We start from the raw sequence: 24,687 nt of genomic DNA on the forward strand, positions 1-24,687 counted from the left end.
CATGTAGAAATATTAAAGCATCATCCCAGTGACATAAAGTGTGATTCAAACCCACCACAAATGTTTATTTTTCTCTTTTCCCCTTCTTTTAACCCACTCCTTTTTATTTTTAGCACGCATCCTTCCATTTTTGATTTGTTTTGTTTTCACATGCCAAGGTTTGGGTTGTCTCTGGGAAGTGAGGACAGCAAAATGTTTCTCTAAAAGATTAGGGATAATATCTTGGACACAGGTGGTGATGGTCAGCTTTGTACCGCATGAATATGCATAATCAATAAAAACATAAATAAAAGATTAGGACTATGAATGTACATGCTAAGTACTCAGTGAATATCATTTAGTGGTGACCAAGAGATAAAACACTGAGACCTGGGTCTCAGTGAAATGATGCCTGTACGTTTGAGATGTGTTGATGGGATGCAGATGCTGATAGCAGAACTGGGCTGAGGGTGGTGCCACATAAAAAAGAACAGGCCAAAGAGAAGGACTGGAAGAAACTCAGCCCAGATAGCAGCCCTGATTTGCCAAAATCCATCTTGAATGAGTCTATCAGTTTTCATTTCCCAGGGTAACTACAAACTGTGTTCTAGAAAACTGGAAAGAGGCTCCCATTCAGGGTTTCCAACCTCTGTGCCTTTCCTGTCCTGCACAGAGCTGGTGTCCGTCTTTCTCTCTCCATTCTTTCCCCCGTGCATATTCCTTCCTCTTGTGATTTCAGGAAAGCATCACTGGAGAACATCTTCATCTCCAGCACCAACCTCTCAGCCAAACTCCTGCCCCGCCTTTGCAGCTGGGCAGTGGGAAGTTTTGTTTTTGGCCCCAATTACATTTTAAGTCATCTTCAGTTATCCGACCCTAGATCTGTGCCGTGCACTTCACCAAGAGGATTTCGAAGCTGTTGTCACCCCTGCTGGGATGCTGCTTCTTCCTCTGCTCCCCTGTCTGTGTACACAACTAGCCTGTCCTCCACAATGAGAACTTCCATGTGTTGGGATCTAAATCACTCTCTTCCTTGCAGACCTGTCTTCCCCACATCCACTCACACCAAGGCATGCACATGCATGTGCACACACATACACGAGTGTACACACATGCACATAAATGCATACAAGCATTGCACACATATGTTCTGATAGGTATTTACAGTCATGTATACACATGCACACATGCACATAAATACATGCATTGCACACATCCGCACACAAATTTTCACACTTGTGAGCATGCACGGACACATGCATGAATGTAAATTCACACGTGCATTACCCAAAGCACACTTGCATTCTCACATATACAAGGCATTCACACACACATTCATGCACACAGGTATTTACACTCATGTGCACATGCATGCACACAGTGCACATAAAAATATATGCATTGCCTATGCACATACATGTATGCATGCAGACAGCATTCACACACTCACAAATACACTTTCACATATGCACACATGAACACAGTCAAGTACACACATTTACACTTGGATGCATACATGCACAGAAGTGCATACATGCATTGCACACACATACATGTGCACATGCACAAGGCATTTGCACACATCTATACACATTCACACCTTTACGCACACATATTCACACATGCATGTACACAATGTAGTCATGTATGCACACATGTACACTCATGAGCACCCACACACATGTGAACACATAAAATGCACACATGATACATACACACATATATGCATACATATGCTCACACACTCCCATACATGAGGCAGCTCACAATGCTTATAACATTAAATAAAGACGAGGTGGTTACCTGGCCCTTTCAAATTCAGTAAATTCACAATAAAATCCACCGTCATTGATTCAAAGCAGCAAGCCCCTTCTGACTTCGGCTTGGGGGTACTTAGAGTATGCTCTGGTGCAAAGAGCCATCTTTCAGCTTCACCAGGAGACTTGGGGTATGTTGACCTATGACCAGATCTGTGACCTTGGATATCTCTATTTGTACCACGTGTACCTATATCTACATCTGTATCTCTACTAGAGTCTACATTCATGTCTTATCCACATCTTTAACGACGTCTATACCTCTTTCCACGTTCACTCCCACACCTAAATCTATGTCTATGCCCATAATCCATATCTATCTTGTATTCGTTTCTATTTTTTAAAATCTATATCTATCTTCCCATGTTCATTATCTCTCCCTTTTTGTCATGGCTGTATTTCCCGTGCAAAACCAATCCTGAAGCATCACTGAAAATTAATAGTTGCTGGAAGAATAAACAACTCATTTGGTGTCTTCTCAAAACAATTCAGTAAATTATATATAGAATCGGAGGCTTTTTATTGACCCCCAAATGTAAGCCTCTTTTCAATTAAATGCCACTATTTCTTGTTTAAAAACAAACAAACAGATAAAACAAACAAACAAAATCCTGAAGGTGTGAGGTTTGGAGAGAGAGAATTTAGTGAGAACCAGTCACATTTAGGGTCTCTGGTTTTCCTAATGTGACTTCAGGGTTTCAGTGGTCAAACCCAGGCTAAAGCACTAAACATAGTTCCTCCCGCAGAATAAGGAGCCAATATCCTGCCTTTTTCTTTCTACTTTTTTCCCCCCAGTTCTGACTGTCTTTGTGTAGAGACCATCTCCTCCACAGAAAGGTCTTCTCCAACAGAAAAAAATAATAATGATTATAAAAAAGCTTAGTGGTCTCCTATCTCTGCACAGTTTCCTTCGAGTGTCTTGTGCTGAAGTTGCTCAGAACATGCTGTTCACCATGGAGAGTCACGGTGAAACGGTCTCTCTATTGCCTGCCTTCTCTTTTAGGCACACGCCCAATTCTTTCCCCTTTAGGATGAAAATTAGGCTTCACTCTTAAATCGAGGGGCGTCTGGAATTCAGGGATTAGCTGACTTCAGACCCAGGTGTGACATAAATGCTTAACGTTCTCTACATCAAGCCTCAGTTCTAAAAACACACCCTTCTTTTAAGCCCATGTGCCTGAAAAATAAAGACTGGTGAGATTACGACACCAGGTGAAATTCCTCCCATCAATTCAGCACCGATTTGAAGCTCTGTGCTGCAGGGGTGACAGCCGTTATTCTCAATAAAGGGGCGCTGGAACCTCTCCAAATCCTTAGGGATCATTTGCGGCATCTATGTGTATACAAGAGGCCTTATCTAGCAAATGCTGCCCGATCCTGAGGATTTCTGTATCTGTATTGAGTGTTGTCCTTGCAGGGATTCACACCGACAAAATGACACCCCTATGTGCAGCACCTCATGTGCTGGAGGGGAGTAGATGCAGTGTCTGCTGGAATGTGACCAGGATGCACGCAGAGCCTCTAGTTTAAACCTGGCACAGAGCTGGGGTTCAGCACCGTGGATGGTACAGACAGGGGTGTGTGTGTGTGTGTGTGTGTGTGTGTGTGTGTGTGTGTGTGTGTGTGTGTGTGTGTGTGTGTGTGTGTGTGTGTGTGCGCGTATTGGGTTCAGGGGAGTGATCTGTGATATTTTTCACATGGAAAGGATGCCTTGTTCTAAAGCAGGGATTCTCATCTGGGGGTGATTCTGCTCCCTTCTGCGAAATAGTTGGCCACATCTGGGGACATTTAGGGCTGTCACAATGTGGGGTGAGAGATCTGTTCCTGGAATCAAGCGGGTGGAGTCCAGGGATGCAGCTCAGCACCGTACAGTGCACAGGACAGTCCCCACCACATAAAATCATCCAGCCCCAAATGTCACCAGTGTTGAGTTGGGAAGCCCTGTCTTGGTGTGACAGACTCTATCTCAATCCATCCATCATCAGTCCATCATTTATCATATATCCGCATGTATCTATCACCTACCTATATCTATCAATCATCTATCTATCATGTCTACTTATCTCTCATCAATCCATCATCTATCATATATCTGTGTGTATCGTTCACCTGTCAATTCCCTACCTACCTGTCTCTCTATCTGCCTTTTTGTCTGTCTACCTATGGCAGTGGTTGCAACTGAGGAAGATTCTGCCCCACAGGACACATTTGGCAATGTCTGGGAACATCTTTGCTTGTCACAACTGGGATGGGTGCTCCTGGCATCTTGTGGGTGGATCCCAGGAACACTAATCAACACCCTATAGTGTACAGGACGGTCCCCCCTACAGAGAATCATTCAGCCCTAATGTCACTAGTGCTGAGGCTGAGAAACTTTGGCTTACTGTGAGAGACTGTTTATCTCTCTACCTATCTGTCTACCTACCTATCATTTATCTATGACAGTGGTTTAAACCTGGGAGGTAATCCCCCACCTCCAGGGGACATTGGGCAATGTCTGGGGATACTTTTGGTCATCACAATTGAGGGGTGCTGCTGGCATCTGCTGGGTGGAGCCCAGGAACACTGCTCAATACCCTACAATGCACAGGACAGTCCCCACCACAGAGAATCATCCAGCTCCAAATTATCAATAGTGCCAAGGTTGAGGAACTGTGGTCTAGAAGACAAAGGCGCTTTTAGAGACTGAATTCCTCCTGCAAGAACAGTGAGCAGGAGAACATCTCCCTGAAAGTCCACGCTCAAGCACAAAACAGTCTCCGAATCAGCCTCTTTGTCTCAAAAGCTGAGCTAAGAATCCTCACGACCTTGGAGTCGCCTAGTCATCTGTGTAAGGTATTGTTCCCAGGTAAGTGGGTCCCCGTTGCGATAGCTCATCTAGCAGCACTTCTTGTGAAACCTTTTACAAAAATCCACAGTTTCAAAATGCATCTTGTAGACAGCTTCAGAAATGTAAGGAGTCTCTGCTCCCGGCTTTAAGGGAAAACAGGGCAGAAAGTGATGTCTTGAGGACCCCACCCCACCCAGGTTGCCTTCATAAAGCAGATCGTATGCAGAGTAATCAGGCATTGAAGGCAGGGCGTTGGATAAGGTGTTGTAAATCCACAGGTGCATGCCTTTATCTAGAGCTATTTCATCTGAATCATAGTTGTATTTAATGTTATGGGAAGGCATTTCTTTTTTCTTTCCCTTCCTGTTTTTTTTTTTTTTTTTTTTTTTTTTGGCTCAGATTTACCATTTATATTAACAAATGCACAGGCCCACAGTGACTTGCAGAATTTCCAAAGCATGGGGCTGAAGCCTCTGCTTTGAGCCAGCTCAGCGTACTGATGACTAATGTGGTCTGCAGCAAAGCCTGGAGGGCCAGGGCAGTGATTGCTCACCTGGCTTCTGTGCCCTTGGCTGGGGGCAAAACCCCAGTTTATCGGGCACTTGGAAGTGAGAACCGATGTCTCCATGTGAAAGTACCTAAATTAATTTCCAAGGGACTGCCAGACTTTGTGGTGCAGCTGATATGAAACTGGTAGGAATTTGAAATGAAGAATCAGGAAAGACAATGTGGGGAATGATGTGGAGAGGAAAAAACCACACCTGGGGAGAAGAAGAGGGGATAAAGCATATGGGGAGGGGGCACCAAGCCCAGTTTTCACCCACATGCTACCTGGCTGGCGCTGTTAATGAGAGCGGCTCTTATGTGTTGGTGTGTTGACTGATTTCAGTGTTGTTAAGACAAAGGAGAAGCTTTTAATGAAATGGGAAAAGAGAGAGAAATGTCCCATGTAAGGAAAGATTGACATAATCAATTACAAGAAATGTCTAGCACAAGAAGAATGGATTCTCCATTGGAATGACTGGAGCAGGGGAGTCCTTGGGGCGATGTATGAGTCTCCTGCTGCTGCTGTAACAAATGACCACAAACTCAGTGGATTAATGCAACACATATGTGTTCTCTCACAGTTCTGCAAGTTGGAAGTCTGACATGGGTCCAACTGGGCTAAAATCCAGGTGCTGGCCCTGCTGGTTTCTTCTGGAAGCTGCAGGGGAATATTTGCTTCCTGGACTCTGCTGTCTTCAAAAGGCTGCATTCTTTAAATTCCTTGGTTCCCGGACCTTTCATCCACCTCCAGAGCCAGCAGGGCAGCATCTTCAGATCTCTGTAGTATATTTTCATACAGCTGGGTAGCTTTTGTGACCACATTGCCCTGTGTCTTTCTGAGCCTCCTACCTCCCTCTTATAAAGACCCTTGTTTATTTATTTATTTATTTATTTTTAGCTCTCACTTATGAGTGAGGAAATGTGGTATTTCTCTTTCTGTGCTTGGCTTATTTCACTTAGCATAATTTTCTCCAAGCTCATCCATGTTGCTGCGAATGGCAGAATTCATTTCTTTTTTATGGCAGTGTAGTATCCCATCATATAGATAGGCCATATTTTCCTTATCTGGTCAATTTGAAGAGAAGAAAACAGAACTGAGGTTACTAGAGGTGAGAAAGGGGGACCGGGAAGGGGAAAGATAAAGGGCCATAAAAATGGATTACACTGTATGATGAAGAATATACTAATTACCCTGATTTGAACATCACATACTGCACACAGGTATTGATATTCAATGCTGTGCTCCACAAATATGTACATTCAACCATGTTACAATAAAAAAAAATTAATTAATTAAATTAAAAAAAAAAAACAAACATATTCCCCAGAAAAAAAGACCCTTGTGATGACACTGGTCCTGCTCAATAATCCATCTTCCATCTTGAGATCCTTAATTCAGTCCCATTTGCAAGGCCCCTGTTGCTATGGAAGGTTGCATGTTCCCAGGTTCCGGAGATGAGGACGTGGACATCTTCGGGAGATCATTACTCGCTCTGCCGCAGGAAGGAGAAGATTTTGAAGAGAAATACGTGACTGGTCGACCTTGGAAGGAAGTGGGCTCATTCGTCAGAAAGAACCTCCCAGCTCTACATTCAGTTCTTTCATGGTTCATGCTGTCAAATTGCAATTTTCAAAAACTTAAAAACATGACTCTCCTGTAAATAGACAGCGAGCCTGTGTAAAAGGTTAGATAATCCTGTGTCACAGATTTATTTAACTCATTAATGAGGGGACCTTGAGAGTGTAAAAACTGGCTCAACGGAGGCTGGGAAGTCTGGTAATTATAGTTACCGTTGGTAACTATATAGTCAGGGTGCTGGAGTATAATTGAAAAACCAGACGCCAAGCAAGAGAGTCTCTTCAAGGGCAATAATGCCACACACTTTGGGTTATCTCTTGCCTTGAGCAGACATCATTTACCACCTACTCATCTTCTGCAAGTTAACTGAGAGCTTTTATGGTGTCAGATGCATAATCTATAATCAATAGTAAGTTATAAATGGTTACAACTGCTGAGGGTCAAGTGCTCCCAGACAGGTTTGTTAAACAAGGCTCAGATATAACCTTGAATGGGAACGTGTTAATTTTTTTTGCCTCATTTTTATTAACACAGGTTGAGCACCCTACATTCCCAAATCCAAAATCTGAAATGCTGTAAAATCTGAAACTTGTTGATGTGATGCTCAAAGACCATTTCGGAGTTTGCATTTTCAGATCTGAGTTGCTCAACTGGTAAGTATAATGTGAACATTCTGAAATCTGAAAATGTCTGGTATCAGAAACCCTTCAGGTCCCAAGCATTTCAGATATGGGATAGTCAATGTGTGACGACTTTCCACATCCCATCTGGTTATAGAAAAGAAATAATAGTGACTCTAAATAGGTTGAAGGAACTCAAACAACTCCATGGTAAAAAAAAAAAAAATTCATAATAATAACCCAATTAAAAATTAGGCAAAGGAACTGAATAGTCTTTTCTAAAAGGAAGACATACAAATGGCCAATAGACGCATGAAAAAATGCTCAATATCACTCAGCACAAGGGAAATGCAAATCAAAACCACACTGAGATGTCATCTCACCCCAGCAAGACTGGCTACTATCAAAAGACAGAGAATTACAAAGGCTGGTGAGGATATGAAGAGGAGGGAATGCTCCTACACTGTTGGTGGGACTGTAAATTAGCACAACCACTATGGAAAACAGCATGGAGGTTTCTCAAACAACTACAGAGAGATCTTCCATATGATCCAGCAATCCCACTGCTGGGTGTATACCCAGAGGAATGGAAATCATCATGTCAAAGGGACACCTGCACTCCCATGTCCACCGCAGCTCTATTTACAATAGCCAAGATATGGAACCAACCTAAGTGTCCACTGGTGGATGACTGGAAAATGTGGTTTATATACACAATGGAATACTACTCTGCCGTGAAAAGGAATGAAATCCTGCCATTTGCAGCAGCACAGATAAGCTTAGAGAAAAATGTTAAGTGAAATAAGTCAGGTACAGAAAGAAAAATACTGCATGTTCTCAGTCATAAGTGGGAGCTGAGAGAGAGAGAGAGAGAGAGAGAGAGAGAGGGAGAGAGAGGGAGGGGGAGAGAGAGAGAGAGAGAGAGAGAGAGAGAGAGAGAGAGAGAGAGAGAGAGAGAGAGAGAGAGAGAGAGAGAGAGAGGGAGAGAGAAGACAAGACCACAATAATGCATTGAACTTTCAGAAGGAGAGGACGAATCTGTGGTTATAAGATGCAGGAAGGAGAAAGGGAGAAGAGATTGGGGAGAGATTGGGGAAGGGGCATAAAGACTAATTATGATTTGTAATAATGCATATGTTAATAATGTTGACTTGATCAACACACATACACTGGTGATGGTAGTCAACACTGTACCCGCCAAATATCTATAATCCATCATGCTTCAATCAAACAAACAAACAAACAAAAATAGGTTGACGTGGTCGCTGTCTTCAGTGCCCTGAACCACCTTCGTGGTAGTGACAAGGAGGCTGCAAGTCCTTGTCCTGTAGGTGCCGGGTTCATGGATTTAGCCGATGATACATCTCTGTCCCTAAAATCAGATCCACACAAACACTAGTGAACAATCTCAGAAGATTAAAAAGCAGAGAAGCAACCAGTGGCCCGAGTGAGGAATAAAGAAAGAAGAGCCAGTCCCCTCCACGTGGTGTTGATTCGCCACACCGAATGGCATGTGCACGAGTCTCTTTAAGCTCACAGTGGCTCAGCCCCTGTCGCCTTCTTTCCAAAATGAATATCCTCCCCATGCCAGGCATAGGGAGGTGATAAGAAGTAAAAGATCATTGTTCCATGAGAACACTTGGCCTACCTGCAGATGCATGTTGCTACATAAAAGCCACTTTAAAAGGGCTACATACACATGATGCCATTTATATGACTTTGTGGATGAGGCAGATATAGGCACAGAAAAAGACCAGTGTTTTCCAGGGGTTAGGGCTGAGGACAGGGTCTACCAGCCAAGGGGGGAGGGAGGGAATGCTCTGGGGTTCTGGAAATATTCTGAATCCTGACACGGTCATGGTTACACTAATCTACATGTGTGTTAAAGCTCATATGACTGTGCACTAAAAAGCAGTGAATGTCTTACTGTATGTAACAAAGGATAATTGAACATAGAATTACCACATGATCCAGCTTTACACGTCTGGGTGTATTTCCAAAAGAATTGAAAACAGGGACTGGAGATTTATACACCCATGTTCACAGCGGCACTACTCTCAATAGCCCAGACAATAGCAGAAACAAGCCAAGTGTCCATCCAGTGACGAATGGATAAACTAATGCGGTATATCCAAACAATGGAATAGTACTCAACCCAGAAAAAGAAGAAAATCTGATACATGGATGAAACTGGAAGACATTATGCTCAGTGAAACAAGCCAGTCACAGGAGGACAAATACTGTATGATTCTACTCACAGGAGGTCCCCAGAGTCATCAAATCTATAGAGATGAAAGTAGAATGAAGGGTGCCAGGGGCTGCGGGGGGTGGGTAGTGTTTATGGGGAGAGTTTCTGCTTTGCAAGATGAAAAGTTCTCAAGGTGGATGGTTGGTGAAGGTTGCACTGTGATGTGAATGTACCCAATGCTACTGAACTGTGCACTTAAAAATGGTTAAGATGGTCAATTGTATGCACCTGTATTTCACCATAAGTACATTTTTAACTTTAGTTCAAGATGTCTGATGAAAAATGCATTACTCCAGAGAGAGCATGTAAAATCCCCCAGCAGGGTAGGAAGAAAATACTGGAGTGCTATTTGCATTTATTTATACGCCATCCCTTTGACAGGTTTGTCTGCATACGTCATGTGTACCTACGATGCGCCCATCCACACACGTGCATGGGGGTGCAGGCTGCAACACTCTCCCTGAGGAGGGCATGCATCTCACCTGGGAGCCTGCAGGGGCCCACAACACTCAGCATTTTTCTCTCCCCTCCACCAGCCAGAGCTCCAGAATTTAGTTGAAAATGCTGCAGAGAAACCACGACTGGAGAAAGGCTAAGCGTGTAACTGTCACCTGGTGCTGGACAAAGGCTTGCCCTGATCCCTTCAATCCGCTGATCGCTTGCCTAGGGATGAGTGTGGTATCGGCCCCGTACAGATGTGGGAACTGCTTCTTAGAGGGGTTGTCTGGTCCGAACAAGCACGGATGCTCTCAGGGGCAGGGGGTGAGAGGTTCCCCACCAGCTCCCCGTCCATCTCTCTGCATCCCAGAAGCCAGGGACATGTCTTGCTTTCTGACCCCTTAGCATTCTGAGAAGGGAAGGATTCAGGCTGTGAGACCTCTCCTTTGAAAGTAAACAGCAGTGCTCAGTGGCGGGTATGGATCTCGAGGGCTTTTATTTTTTTGGTCTGCAGGAGAATGATAACTCACTTGGAATTTTAATGCGCTCTCCAGTTCTGTAATACTAAAATCTGCAGCATGTAGTTTTAAATGTGTACAAGAGTTTACTGTTTTGGGTAGCTCAGTGATTCTGCAAAGGGAGCGATTCTGAGCCCCAGGGGATATTTGGAAATGACCAGAGACAGTTTTGGTCGTCACATGGGGGTGCGTGGGGGAGGGCTGCTCCTGGCATCTGGTGGGTGGAGACCTGCACGCTGCTCAGCACCCAATGGTGCACAGGACGGTCCCACCACAGAGTCGTTCAGCCCCCAATATCAACACTGTCCAGGCGGGGAACACCTGCAGTAGCCAATAATGTCATCCCATAAACATTCTACATGTGTACATATCCACGAAACAAATCCGTGGGAAACCCAAGATCAGAGTTTGGCCACTTGGTTCGGTGTACAAGCCCTGTTAGGATCACAGGTGGGTTATTTATAAACTGCTGACACATGCTATTGTCTGGCGCATTGATGCCCCATTAATCATTTTCTGAGCAGAAAGTCGCTATTTGTACTGCCTGGCGATGCTTTCAGTCACATTAGCAGGAGAATTATTTTGCGTCTATAACTCAACCACGAGCCACTTTCCTAACACCCGAGGCACATCTCAAAAGCAAATCCCGTGCTCTTGGCAGCTGGGTGCGTTGCGTTAATCATCCGGGACGGTGTCATGTCTTATTCCAGCTACTGGAAGGGTGCACCGAAATTTATGCTGCTGCCTTCAAGGTCCCTAAATTCTAAGAAATCAATTGTCACATTTCACCCCGCTTTGGGATGTATAAAAACTTGTAGAAAGTAATGCAACCAAATTGGATCTGATGATTTCCATTTTGAAGGTCACTGGGAACTCTCTTCATCAATTTTTCCCCCTTTTCCTTCAAAGCCAGGTGCTGAACTTTCCAGTGAAGCAAAACTTTTGCTAGAAGTGAGCATTCAAATGTCTTGCATCCCCCCAGGATACAAGAAGGTCAGAGAATAAAGATGAAGCCACCTTAAGCCACTTCATACTCATCTATGAGTTACTTTATTGTCAGCCCAGGAGATGAACAAAGACTGTCAACTTTCAACTGGGGGGAGTTTCAAGATCAAATTGACTAAATGTTGCATGTTTCTAAATTTGAAAGGGTGGAAATCAGCATCATAGTAAGGTAGGTTAAGACCTTGAAGGGCTAGCTGTGCTTTTGTTTTGGGGGCCCTGACTCAACAACGTGCAAACTATTTGACATGACCATGACCTTTCCAGAATGTAATGCTTGAAGGTTAAGATGTGCCTCTGCAGAGCAGGACTGAAGCCATGTTGGGACCTAAAACCACGTGGCTCTAAAATACTTTTTAAAAGACACAGTTTTTTTCTTCTTGGCACGCATTTCTCTGAGTTCCCTCTTTTTCCATGGTTATTTGACATTTTAAACCTTGGTTATGGGAGAAGATGACATTATTCACATGAATGTAAAGTTGTTTTCCAGCCAAGCTGGAGCTGCAGACTTGCACATACTACACAGACCCTGTGCTAAGGACAGAAGCGAGACAGCAGATGGGGTCTTGGCAAGACCTTGCACCCGAGACCTTGCATGAAGCCCTCGTGGCTCACATGCCCCCCGACCTCCTGCTTTTCATTTCCCAGGTTCCATTCCCTCAGCCCCCTCTTTAAAAACCCCTCAGTAAACCTGAGTCTTGGAGATGGCTTTAGTCTGGTCATTCATCAGGTGTACTGGGGAGATGGGTTAGCATAATGTCTCTCCTCCGGTCACTGGTATTCCTGGATAAAAACTGACGTCCATTTGCACCAACATTTGATTTTGTTTTTCGTCTGGAGGCACGCAGCCGGACCTGTACGTTTGGTATCAGTTTTGGGGAGCCTCAGCCAGGAGCTGACTGTGCCCTGTAACATGTGGAAATATTGTACTTGTGATGTACTGGGCAGGAACCCGGGAGCCAGAGAGGCCTGCAGAGGCTCCTTTGCTCGTCTGCTTCCTTCCCTACATGTGGAGATGGGTACGACTCCCTCCCATGCTGCACAGAGGCTGAAGTGAGATGACGTTGGAAGCATCCTGGCATGAAACAGGTGCTTTGTGAACAGATGCAATTCCTCTTTGAAAAGGAGACCAGTCTCGGCATTGATTATTTTCAGTGAGATTGAACCAAAAAAATGGATCAGTGTGAGGGCTGGCCCATCCCTATGAGAGGATATTAGATTTCAACAGCCCATCCCTCCCGAAGGTTAAGCACTTAGCTTAAGGTAGGCGGGTTGGGCAGTCAACCCTGTTCTTGGAAAGCAGAATGATCTTTGAAGTTTGTCAGAATTCGTAATCACGACTGTGCCAGTGCTGTAACCACTGCCTTGGAGTTCTCTGAAAACATGATCCTATCCCATTGGAAATCACGGCTCGGAAAATGCGTCCCACGGTGATGGTTTCCTCTTTCTTTCCTTCTCTTTCTTTTCTCTCCTTCTTTCCTTCCTTCCTTCCTTCCTTCCTTCCTTCCTTCCTTCCTTCCTTCTTTCTTTCTTTCTTTCTTTCTTTCTTTCTTTCTTTCTTTCTTTCTTTTCTTTCTCTCCTTCCTTCCTTCCTTCCTTCCTTCCTTCCTTCCTTCCTTCCTTCCTTCCTTCCTTCCTTCCTTCCTTCCTTTCTCTCCCTTTTTTATTGAGGCATAATTGTTTATACATATTCGACTGTCAATATGTAGAATACGTGATGGTCAGATCAGGAGAGTTAGTGTAAATCATCCCCACCATATGTAATCCTTCTTTGTGTCCACTAACCATTTCTCATTAATTCCTCATTAGCCCCTCTCCACTCCTTTTCACTTCTAATAACCACAGTTCTGCTCTCTCTTTCTAAAAGTTCAACATATTACTGTGATTGCTATTTCTCTCTCTCTGTCTCTCTCTCTAGTTTATTTACTTATTAATTCAGCTCCCCCTTATGAGTGACAACATGGGGTATTTCTCTTTCTGTGCCTGGTTTATTTTACTTAACATGATTTTCTCCAAGTTCATCCATGTTGCTGTGAATGGCAGAATTTCATTCTTTTTCATGGCTGAGTAGTATTCCATTGTGCGTGCGTGCGTGTGTGTGTGTACACACATTGTTTTTATCCAGTCATCCATTGATGGCCATTTAGGTTGGTTCCAACTCTTGGCTACTGTAAACAGAGCTGCAATGAACATGGGCACACAGGTGTCCCCAAGGGGACAATTTCTCATGCTATTCATGCATCCAAGAAAAAAATGAACGTAGAGGACATCCGCCCAGACCCATTTGGCTCCACTGCTCAGTTAGGTGCAGTTAAAAGCAACACATATGAGTAGCTGGTGTTGCCAACTCAGTGCCAGGTGTGAGGGTTGGTCGCAGGAAGAAGAAAGTATAGCACTGTTTTGGGGGACTTCACACCTTCTTTGTAACAAATGTATTGTGTTATGGAGGTGAAATCTGCATGATGTAAAATCAGCCATTTAATGTGTACAATTCAGTGACGTTTAGCACATTTGAAAAGTTGGGCAGCCATCAGCACCATCTAGTTCCAAACCATTTCTATCACCGGACATTTCCTCAGCCCCCATCCCGTGGCAACACTCATCTACTTTCTGTCCCTATTCTGGGTAGTTTGTAGAAATGGAATCATACAACACGTGGCCTTTTATCTCTGGCTTCTTTCAATTTCGATAATGGTTTTTGAGGCTTTTCCATGTTGCGGCTGATATCGGCACATCATTCTTTTGCTAAGGCCAAATAATATTCTAATGTATGAATGTACAATCACACATTTCTTTGCCTCTTTTAATATCCTTAAATGATATTGTAAATATTACACCCTGTATACAAATTTAACAACATCCACAATGTGCAACTTACAATAAAGTGATTTGTGTTTGAACACGTCAGTACTTGGACCTACCCCCCACTGCTGCTTTTACTGCATATAAAGCAGTGATATGTCTGCCTCTCTGTGCATTGCTGAATTTCAGTGCCTAATATAGTGCCTGGAACTCAATACTCAATAATAGTAAATACTCGATAAATATGTGTTGGAGATAGATAGATAGATAGATAGATAGATAGATAGATAGATAGATAGATAGACAGACAGACAGACAGATGATATGCATCTTTCAACAAACTTTTTGAAGATGCTCACATACTGCCAACTTTGTCACTCAGACAAGTGTCAAATCTTCTAGATGTTGCAGCCTCCATCTGTTCAGGCACGTCGTGCTGGTAACTCAAATGTCGTTACTTGTCCCCAGCCATCTGATTTCTTCAAATGAGGACAAAACAAACCAAGTCCAGCCTTTTCTCCATTAATGCAGTAGTCGCTTAGTTGAAAAACTCAATCTCTTGGATTTATGTGTAAAGAGTTCAGTTCTGGGCTCCAGTTCATTGTAAACAGGTTTTTCATTTGCACAGACATTTGGCCACACACTCTAAACTCCCATGGGAGGTGGGGACATTGTACACTGGGTAGGCGTTGTGCTGTGCTTTACAACTTGGAAAATATCCTGGCCTCACCCTGCTAAATGTTTGTGGGGATGCTCGGTCCATGTGACAACCAACATCCCACCCTCCAACTTCCCGTACACCCTGCAGAGCACAGGGCCATCCCCACCCTTAGAAACCGCTGAGTTGACAGGGACGGAAAGCCAGACGGGGTAATCTCACTGGACCCAACTGTCCACTGCAGACCGGTTCATGTAGAAGTGATCCTTGACAGCCTGAAAACCCTTGTAGATCCTTCCTCTCATCTGAGTCTTATGCCATCTAAGAATCCATTGGACGAGATGGAAGATGGAGGCTCCTGAAGGTTAAACTCCTTGCCCCCTATCTATCTGTCTATCTATCTATCTATCTATCTATCTATCTATCTATCTGTCTGTCTGTCTGTCTGTCTGTCTGTCTGTCTGTCTGTCTATCTATCTATCTATCATCTATCTATCTATCTATCTATCTATCTACCTACCTACCTATCTATCTATCATCTATCTATCTATCTATCTATCTGTCTGTCTGTCTGTCTGTCTGTCTGTCTGTCTGTCTATCTATCTATCTATCTATCATCTATCTATCTATCTATCTACCTACCTACCTATCTATCTATCATCTATCTATCTATCTATCTATCTACCTACCTACCTATCTATCTATCATCTATCTATCTATCTATCTATCTGTCTGTCTGTCTGTCTGTCTATCTATCTATCTATCTATCATCTATCTATCTATCTATCTATCTACCTACCTACCTATCTATCTATCATCTATCTATCTACCTACCTACCTATCTATCTATCATCTATCTATCTATCTATCTACCTACCTACCTATCTATCTATCATCTATCTATCTATCATCTATCTATCTATCTATCTATCTATCTATCTATCTATCTATCTATCTATCTATCTATCATCTATCTATCTATCTACCTACCTATCTATCATCCATCTATCTATCTATCTATCTATCTATCTATCTATCTATCTATCTATCTATCTGTCTACCTATCTATCTATCTATCTCCAACACATACTTACTGAGTATTTACTATGACTGAGTATTGAGTTCCAGGCACTATGTCAAGCTACTGAAATTCAGGAGTAAACGAAACAGACATAGTTCCTGACCTTGTGAATTCAGAACACCGGCCTCTTTAAAGTAGGGGCACCAGGCTCTTTTTACTTTTTGCTAGACACTTATTTTTTATTTTATTATATGATTTTATTTTTTAAAATGCATTTATTTTTAATGGACATATATTGATCGTATGTATTGATGGTGTACAGAGTTAGTTCTATTTCAATACATGTATACAATCAGTGATGATCAAATCAGGGTAATTAGCATCGTCATCATTGCAAAAATTTATCACTTCTTTGTGGTGAGGACATTTGAGCTCCTCTCTTGAGGCCACTTCAGAATATAAAATGAATTAATAATTATACGAGGGTACTTAACAAAGTTCATGGAAAAGCAGAATCACAAGATAATACGAATATTTCCGTGAACTTGTTCAAGCACCCTCGTAGATGCCTGGCATGACTTTACACCACTAGAAGTTATTTTTCCTATCTAGCTATAATTTTGTGTCCATTAACCAACCTCTCCCTTCCCCTTCCCAGCCTCTAGTAACCTTGGTTGTACTTTTTACTTCTATAAGAAACATCCATATTATCTTTTAATTCTACTTTTCCATGGACATTTGAAGCATCCTTGTATAGACAGAAGTTGTTTATGCCCCCAAATCCAGTGTCCCTTCCCTGTGTCGTAGACTTAAGATTCCTCAGTTGCACAGACCATAATGTCACTTTTGCATATGCTTTAAAAAAAAAAACTGCATTAAGTATTTTATGAATCTGCTATTGTAAAAAAAAAATGAAGTCTCACATGTAATACTGAATTTCCTCCGATCATCACCCCTAATTACTGTCCTATCCCCACGCTGTGTCCTGGGGTAGCTGCTGGTATTGGTTTGTTACTAAATCTCCCCCCGTTAGATTCTCTCTCTCCATGTCTCCCTCAAAGAAGGAAAAAGGAGATCGTGATGCAGATACACAGAAACATAGAGGAAAGATGACCATGTGAAGATGGAGGCAGAGATTGGAGCCATGTGTCTATAAACCAAAAATATGGTAGGATTGCTGCCAGCCACCAGGACCTGGAAGAGGCAGGAAAATCCCTCCCCTGGAGCCTCTCGAGGGGACGCAGCCCTGCCACACCTGATCACAGACTTCTGCCTCCAGAATTGGGAAAGGACACATTTCTATTGTTGCAGATCACCCAGTTTGTGGTTATTTCTTACAGCAGACACAGGACACTCATACAGCAATTAGTTAAATTAGGATGAGATCATCTGAATTATCTGGGGGAAGAAGGTGTCTCTAAATCCAACGACAGGTGTCCTTATAAGAGACAGAAGAGGAAACACAGACCCAGAGGAGAAGCCACGTGAAGATGGAGGCAGAGACTGGAGTGATGCGGCCACAAGCCCAGGGACTCCTGGAGCCACCAGGAGCTGGAAGAGGCAGGAAGGACCCTCCCCTGGAGCCTCTGGAGCGAGCACGGCCCTGCCACACCTGGACCTCACACTTCTGCCTCCAGAGCTGGGGGAGAATCAATCTGCTCTTTTAAGCCACCAGTTTGTAGTACTTTGTTATTGCAGCCATGGAATACGGGATCTGAAGAGGTGAGAACAGAGAGAAGATGGTAACGTCCATGAACCGTAGTCCCCTGGACAAATGGGCTGCAGGATTTTGGAGAGCATGAGAGACATGAGCCTCAAAGGCAGCAGGTGTGATCAGAAAAGAATGCTTGACACAGAGATGAAGGTCACTTGGATATGCAATGTCTGCAGTGTGACCATGGTCATAGGTGGCCAAGTTAGGGTGAAAGACAGACTCGCTGAGAAAGTAATTAGGTTGTCTAAAAAGAGACTATCAGTTGATCATGAGATTCTCATCAACCCTCAGCAACAAGGAGAAAAAGGGAACGATGCCTGCAGTGTACCAAAGAGAAGCCAGATGAAAAATGAGCCTGCAGGGAGCATGCGCAGATGAGGAAAGCAGAGACACAGAATACAGTACAGGTAAGCGTTCCTCCCTGTGGGCTGGGCCACCTCTCCCCCCTTCTCCAAATAACCTGGAGCTGGAATTCCAGAAAACACTGATATGCGATGTGGGAGGGCCAGAAGTGAGGCCCTTTCTCAGGTGTGAAGATGGTGAAGATTTGATTATCTTAGGGGCTGGAGGGATGGTCGTTTACTTGGTAGTGAATTAAAGGGAACCCATTTAAAAAATGGAAACAGATGATTGAGGCTTCAGGAAAAGAAAGTGATCTGACAGAACAAAAAATCATTCATTGAGGCTGGAAGTGTGTGTGTGTGTGTCTGTGTGAGTTGTGTGTGACAGAGAGAGAGAGAGAGACACACACACACACAAAGAGGGATAGAGAGACAGAAAGAGACACAAACAGAGGGAGATAGACAGAGAGAGAGATAGAGCAAGACAAAGACAGAGAAATAGAGAGACAGAGAGAGATAGGGACAGACAGAGATACAGAGAAAGACAGACAGACAGAGAGAGACAGAGAAACAGACAAGGCAGAAACAGAGAGATATAGACAGACAGAGAGAAACACAAAAATAGAGAGAGAGAGAAACAGAACAAGGCAGAGTCAGAGACAGATAGAGAGACAGAGAGAGACAGAAAGCTAGGGAGACAGTGACCAGATAGACAGACAGAGAGACGGGGTAGCAGAAGAAAAAAACAGATAATAATTTCAAATTAGGTAGCAAAAATAGCTATACACAATCTGTAACTGAAAATAATAGTTGAGAGTAAGCTCATTAGTGACAAGATTAAATAATTCTAACCATAAAAATTGTGCAGCTGTATGTGGCTTCCCAGAGAAAATGCTAAATAAAAGGGATACAGACGTGTTCTACAAAAGAAAAAAGAAGGGATAGGACAACCCTCGCTATGTATATTTTGCCAAAATAAAAGAAAATAAAAATAATTGAAAAAGAATGTTAGAGCTCTCCTTATATAAAAGAGAATTATCTATGAAAAAAAAAAAGGGGGATAGAAAATTATGCAGAGTGAGAAAAGCCAATCTCACCAAATTACATACTGTTTGATCTTTTTTTCAGTTTATAAACTTTTGTATAGCACATAAATTTGACAAAAATTTTGATTCTTTTTTATATGTGTACTGAATAAACAACATAGGCAATCATTTAAGAGACTTGTGCAAAATCAGTTGGGTCTTCTTTTAATGCTTCCATCATATAACATTTTTTTTTAAAAGACACAGTTTTAGAAATGGAGGGCAGATTGGTGGTTGTCAGGGTTAGAGATGGGTGTGGCGTGTTCGATTGTAAAGAGCCACACAAGGATGCCTGTGGCTTTGAAATCTTCAGTATCTTGACTGTGGATGAAACTACACAGGTGACAAAATTGCATAGGACTAAACACACACACAGATACTCTATAGAGTGCATGCAAAATTGGGGAAACCTGGATACGATGGGCAGGGTAAAGTGTTCACAGGATGTCTTGGTATTATTTCTTAGAACTACATGTGCATCTACAACTATTTCAATAAAATTTTCTCTGTTAGTTCGGGCTGCTATAACTAAATACCATAGACTGGGTGGCTTAAGCCACAGACATTTATTTCTCACATTTCTGGAGGCTGGAAGTCTGAGATCGGGGCATGGCAGAGTTGGGTTCCTGGTGAGTCTCTCTTATTGGTTTACACATGGCTGTCTCATATCCTCACATGGCAGACTCTACCATCTGGTCTCTTCGTCCTCATATAAAGACACTAATCCCATTCTTAAGAGTCCACCCTCATGAAATAATCACCTCCCAAAGTCGTCCCCACCTCCTAATACCATTACATTGGGATTAGGATTTCAACACAGGAATATGGGAGGGACAAAAACATTTAGCTCATGGCAATATTCAATCAAAAATATGAAAGGGTGTAAAAAGATATGAAATTGATGTCAATAAGCTTATGAAATCTCTGACGATAAACATCAGAGAAAAGATAATTAAGGAAAGGACATTGACGTGGCCAAAGCTACATATTTTATATTAATAAAAGGATCATTAAATAAGAAGACAGCATAGTCATAAACTTTTTAGCATCTAATATTACAACCTTGAAATATATAAAGCAATTGCTGGCAGAGATTTCCATAACCCTCTGAAAAAGGTAAAACAACCTTTTTGAAAAAGGTAAAAACAAAAAAAAAAACAAAAAAAAAAAAAAGAAAAAGGTAAAAACAATACACAGCACTTAATAACGTAATTAAAATATCTACTTAGGAAATTCTAAGTATATAAAATCTAGTGCCCCAAGACTAAAGAATACATCTAAATGAATGATAGGTCAGGCAAAGGACATACAGAAATATCACTATTTGTAAGAATGAATATGCTAATAATAATAATACAAAAAAAAAAAAAAGAATACATCTAAATGGACTGCTTGTGAAGCGACAGCGGATACCCAAACCACCTTCTGAAATCACCATGTAATAAAATCAAAAACTTATAACAAAATAATCCTTTTTCATCTACATATTTGGGAATGTTAAGGTAGCATTTTAAGTAATGCATCGGTTAAATAGGAAAAACTATAAAAATGACTGCACTACATGTCTATGTGATGCAGCCCAGGTGATCAGGAGAAAAACGAGTTAACGCTGAATGCTATGACTGGAAACAAGAAAAGTAAAATATAAATGGCGTGTGTCAAACCAGGATGTTAGACAACACATCCCAGGATGAAGGCAAAGAATTATAAGGTGAAAAAGAAGAAAAAAAACATATGCAATAGATATAATTAAAAATTATAAGTAAGCAATAAACACAAGGATTGGTAAAAGGTCTGTTCCTGAACCCAAGATGGTGCTTAAAGGAGAGCCTCAGAGACCAGAGTTCTGAGGCTTTTTACTATGTACAGACGTTCTCCTCAAGTCCTGGGATGCTGGTATGCAAACTTCAGAAAATACTATCCCAAATGAGTTCTGCTTAAATGGCAAATTAAACAAAAGCCTGAATACCGAACCATGAATGGCACTTATTTAGTCCTGAGCATTCCTCAAACACAGTGTGTAGGTCTTGCTATCTTCTCAGCAAAACTGCTTGCAGATAGGATGCATGTTCGTATCACCGTTTGACAGATGAGGAATCGGAAAGATGGAAATCCAATGGCTTAACTAGGGCACCCAACGCAAGACTTGACACTTCACAAGGCTCAGCCCAAATGGGGAAACAGGCATGGTGCACCCTCTCTTAACTGAGGATTAGTCCAGACATCCCCAATCCAACCTCCCAATCTCTCCTGCCTTTGAAGGAGATTGGTGTACTTTATACAGTTGTATTTTCTAACAGCCAAAATAAGAAGTGTCCATGTCACGTGTTCATGATAAAGACACCCTCAAAATTAAGTTGGCATCTAGACAAGGAGAGCTTAAACTGTGCTGTGTCCTACACTGGCCAACCTTCATTGAGCCCATGCTTTCCTGTTAAAAGTCCCTGTTATTACAGGTGGTAATGTTCCCAGTTTCCGGGGATCAGAATGTGCTGACTTTGTGGCCATTTCTCAGCCTACCACAGCCTCTAGCTCCTTCCCACATGATGGTGAATCCCAGTGTTGGGTAGTAACACTTATTTGCTGAAAAAGGCAATGAATAAATGAATGGATGGATGAATGAGGTGACCCCATCCATTGCTGGACCTGAGCAAAATCCACGGATGCTATCAGAAGAGAATAAAAGCAGTTTTACTGGGAAACACACACACTACGGGTCCAACTATTGAATCAAGGCTTGCCGAAATAAATAAACTCATCCACTGTGGTATGTATGGAGCCCTGCTGGCTCCACACATCAGCCTCAGGTTCAAACCCAGGATCCCCAGAGCTCAGCCATGCCATAAATTCAGCTCTACTCACCCAGCAATCCATGCAATTTCTCCAGCTGCTTGGAGATATCTCCCAGCTCCAAGGAATCATATGATCAGGTGTCAAGGAGCACATGCCGATTTCTTCAAAATCATGCTGTCTGTTTTCCATGGAGGAACAGTAACATGAGGGATATTGTGTAACATAGAGAAACAGTCTGAGGCCAGGGTCATACAAGATTCAAATTGCTCTTGGAGCCAATCTCCTCAGCCTGGGGACTGTGACATCTGTCTAGTGCCAATGTGCTTGTTCACTCAGTGATGAAGAACATTGTCTTGGCCGGGAGACATCCTGCCACCCCATCCAGAGCCTGCACTTGGAGCTACTTTGCGATGATGATTAGGAGCCATTGCACTTGTGAAAAATGACTCCAAGCTGCAATGGGCTCTTTGGTGATGTGCAAACACTCAAAGGCTGAGATCTTCCCAGAATTTAAGATTCTGTTCTTGGGTACATAATCCCGGCTGTTCAGAAATGTTATTTTGACCAGGGTATACTTCAATCTTAGTTTAAAGTATGGTGGAATTCCAGTTCAGAAACACATTCATCTGGGTTCCAGGGCTTAGCAGAACATCTGAGCAGTTCTAGCTGTTAGAAAAAATCTTGGATAGAAGATGCTGGCAACCATGGCTAGAAACCAGAGTTGGCATTTGCCCAGCTCAGGAGATCTCAAACTTGGCTGAACAAGATGATTGGGGAAGGTCTAAATGAATGGTGATGCCCAGAAAAACTAACTCCGGAACCCTGTTGGGGATGGGTCTGAACATCTGTCATTTTCAGAGATTGGCCCAGCAAGCAGCTAAAACCCAGTAGCCTTATTGGAACTTTGAGGAGATCTTCTCAGACAATGACAGCACTGAGCACACCAATGGTTTTACAGAAGGCTTGCTGGGGAATGGAGGTGTCTGGCCACAGACTTGCTCCCCTTCCTGGAGGAGAGAAGAAGCATGAGCAGAAGTGGCTACAGAATTTGCAAAATGAAAATGTGGGCTCCTCATTCAAACTTAATTAAGAATTTCAAGATGGCGGCAGGAGAGCATTAAACCAATATGGTGCCCTTCTAAGTGTGGTGACCTCAGAGAGCACTGTTCATAGTGGTGCACTGCCCGTATGATGAGCCCTGTGTCTGGTGGGCCAGCTCCATGTCATCTAAGATAAGTCATGGTTGTAGGGTCCTCTGATTTGAAGATGTGTATGGGACACACCAGGGAACATTCCATCTCAGTGCTGCCAAATGAATGACACTTCCATGACAGCAACTTCGACATGTCTAGACAAGCCATCTCCAGAAATAGAAGTGGGGATCCATGTCCATGCTATGTCATCACCAAGGAAACAGACATTAAATATCATGACATAGCTTCAGCATCTCTAAGATGCAGATTTGTTTAAAGTTAAGTGGTTTAGCCCAGAAAAGTGCCATGCATCAGATGTGCAGAAATAAAGGACAATCAATGGCTAGTTTTCCCAAGCAGTGAAACCCTGAACAGTGGCATTTCTTCATGTTTTATTAAGTGGCCACTAAATAATGCTCCATTCCAAAAGGATGGCTGATTGTTTTTAAACAGGTCAACCAATACATTTATTATTGTAACTTGTGATGACAAAAATTTTCAGACATACATAAAAGTACACTGAAGAGTAGAGGGCTGGTTGTTAAATTCTTTACAGAGCCACTTCACCATCTCTGAACAACCAAGCAGTAGCTCAAAAAGCATCTGCCCCCATATTCATTATGAAGACCTGCTGGCTGCAATATCCAAGGGGAGGATATCCTGGGGGCAAACAGGCTTTGATCATTGGTGGGATTTTGTCACCTGATGGAAAAGATGATACGCTGAACAACAGTCAATGGTCTGAGAACTCATAACACACATTCTTTCAAAAGCCTTTCAAATGGCTCATTTCTCCATGTTGGAATTTGAGAACCCAACAGCCATCCTCAGAGAAAGGATCAAGCCTTCCTTGCCTGCCTGGTAAATGAGTAAGTGTGGACCTTTACACCAACGAGAGTGCCCATCAACCGTGTGAAGCTCTCACAAGCATCAGAAGCTGTATGTTTCCTGTAGCTGCTGTAACAAGTTCCCATAAATCTGTTGATGGCTGAAAAGAACAGATATTTATTTTCTCTCATTCTGGAGACCAGAAGTGTGAGATCCAGGAGTGGCAGGTCCACGCTCCCTCCAGAGGCTGCAGGGGAGGATCCTTTCTGCCTCTTCCAGTTCCTGGTGGCTCCAGGTGTCCCTGGGCTTGTGGCTGTATCACTCCAGTCTCTGCTTCTGTCTTCATGTAGCCTTCTCTTTTGTAATCACATTTTTTTCTGCCTGTCTCTGATAGGGACCCTGGTGATTATACTGGCTCCTCCTGAATAATCCCAGATGATCTCCTCATCTCAAAATTCTTATACCTGCAAAGATGCTTCCTCCAAAGAAGGCCATATTCACAGGTTCTGGGAGTTAGGGCATGGACATATCCTTTTGGGGCTACTCTTCCATACATTTTAGACTCAGCAGATACCACCCAAAGGATAACCCCATCACTTGCCCAGTTCCAGGGCAGGGAGGGCAGTCCTCATGCTTCTGGAGGGAGAAGTGGTTGTACCTGTAGATATAGGAAGG

General features: G+C 42.8%; 1 protein-coding gene across 5 annotated transcripts in view; it reads right to left on the reverse strand.

The window, feature by feature from the left end:
- DHRSX (dehydrogenase/reductase X-linked) overlaps positions 1-24,687 on the reverse strand; it is a 284,280-nt gene that overhangs the window by 61,651 nt on the left and 197,942 nt on the right. For all 5 annotated transcript variants that reach the window (XR_010022421.1, XR_010022420.1, XR_010022422.1 and 2 more), the window contains exon 8: positions 22,061-24,670. The gene's annotated coding sequence lies outside the window, so the exon portion shown is untranslated. The remainder of the gene's footprint in view (positions 1-22,060; positions 24,671-24,687) is intronic.

The sequence above is a fragment of the Cynocephalus volans genome, chromosome X (genome assembly GCF_027409185.1).
Source record: "Cynocephalus volans isolate mCynVol1 chromosome X, mCynVol1.pri, whole genome shotgun sequence".
Taxonomy (NCBI): Eukaryota; Metazoa; Chordata; class Mammalia; order Dermoptera; family Cynocephalidae; genus Cynocephalus; species Cynocephalus volans.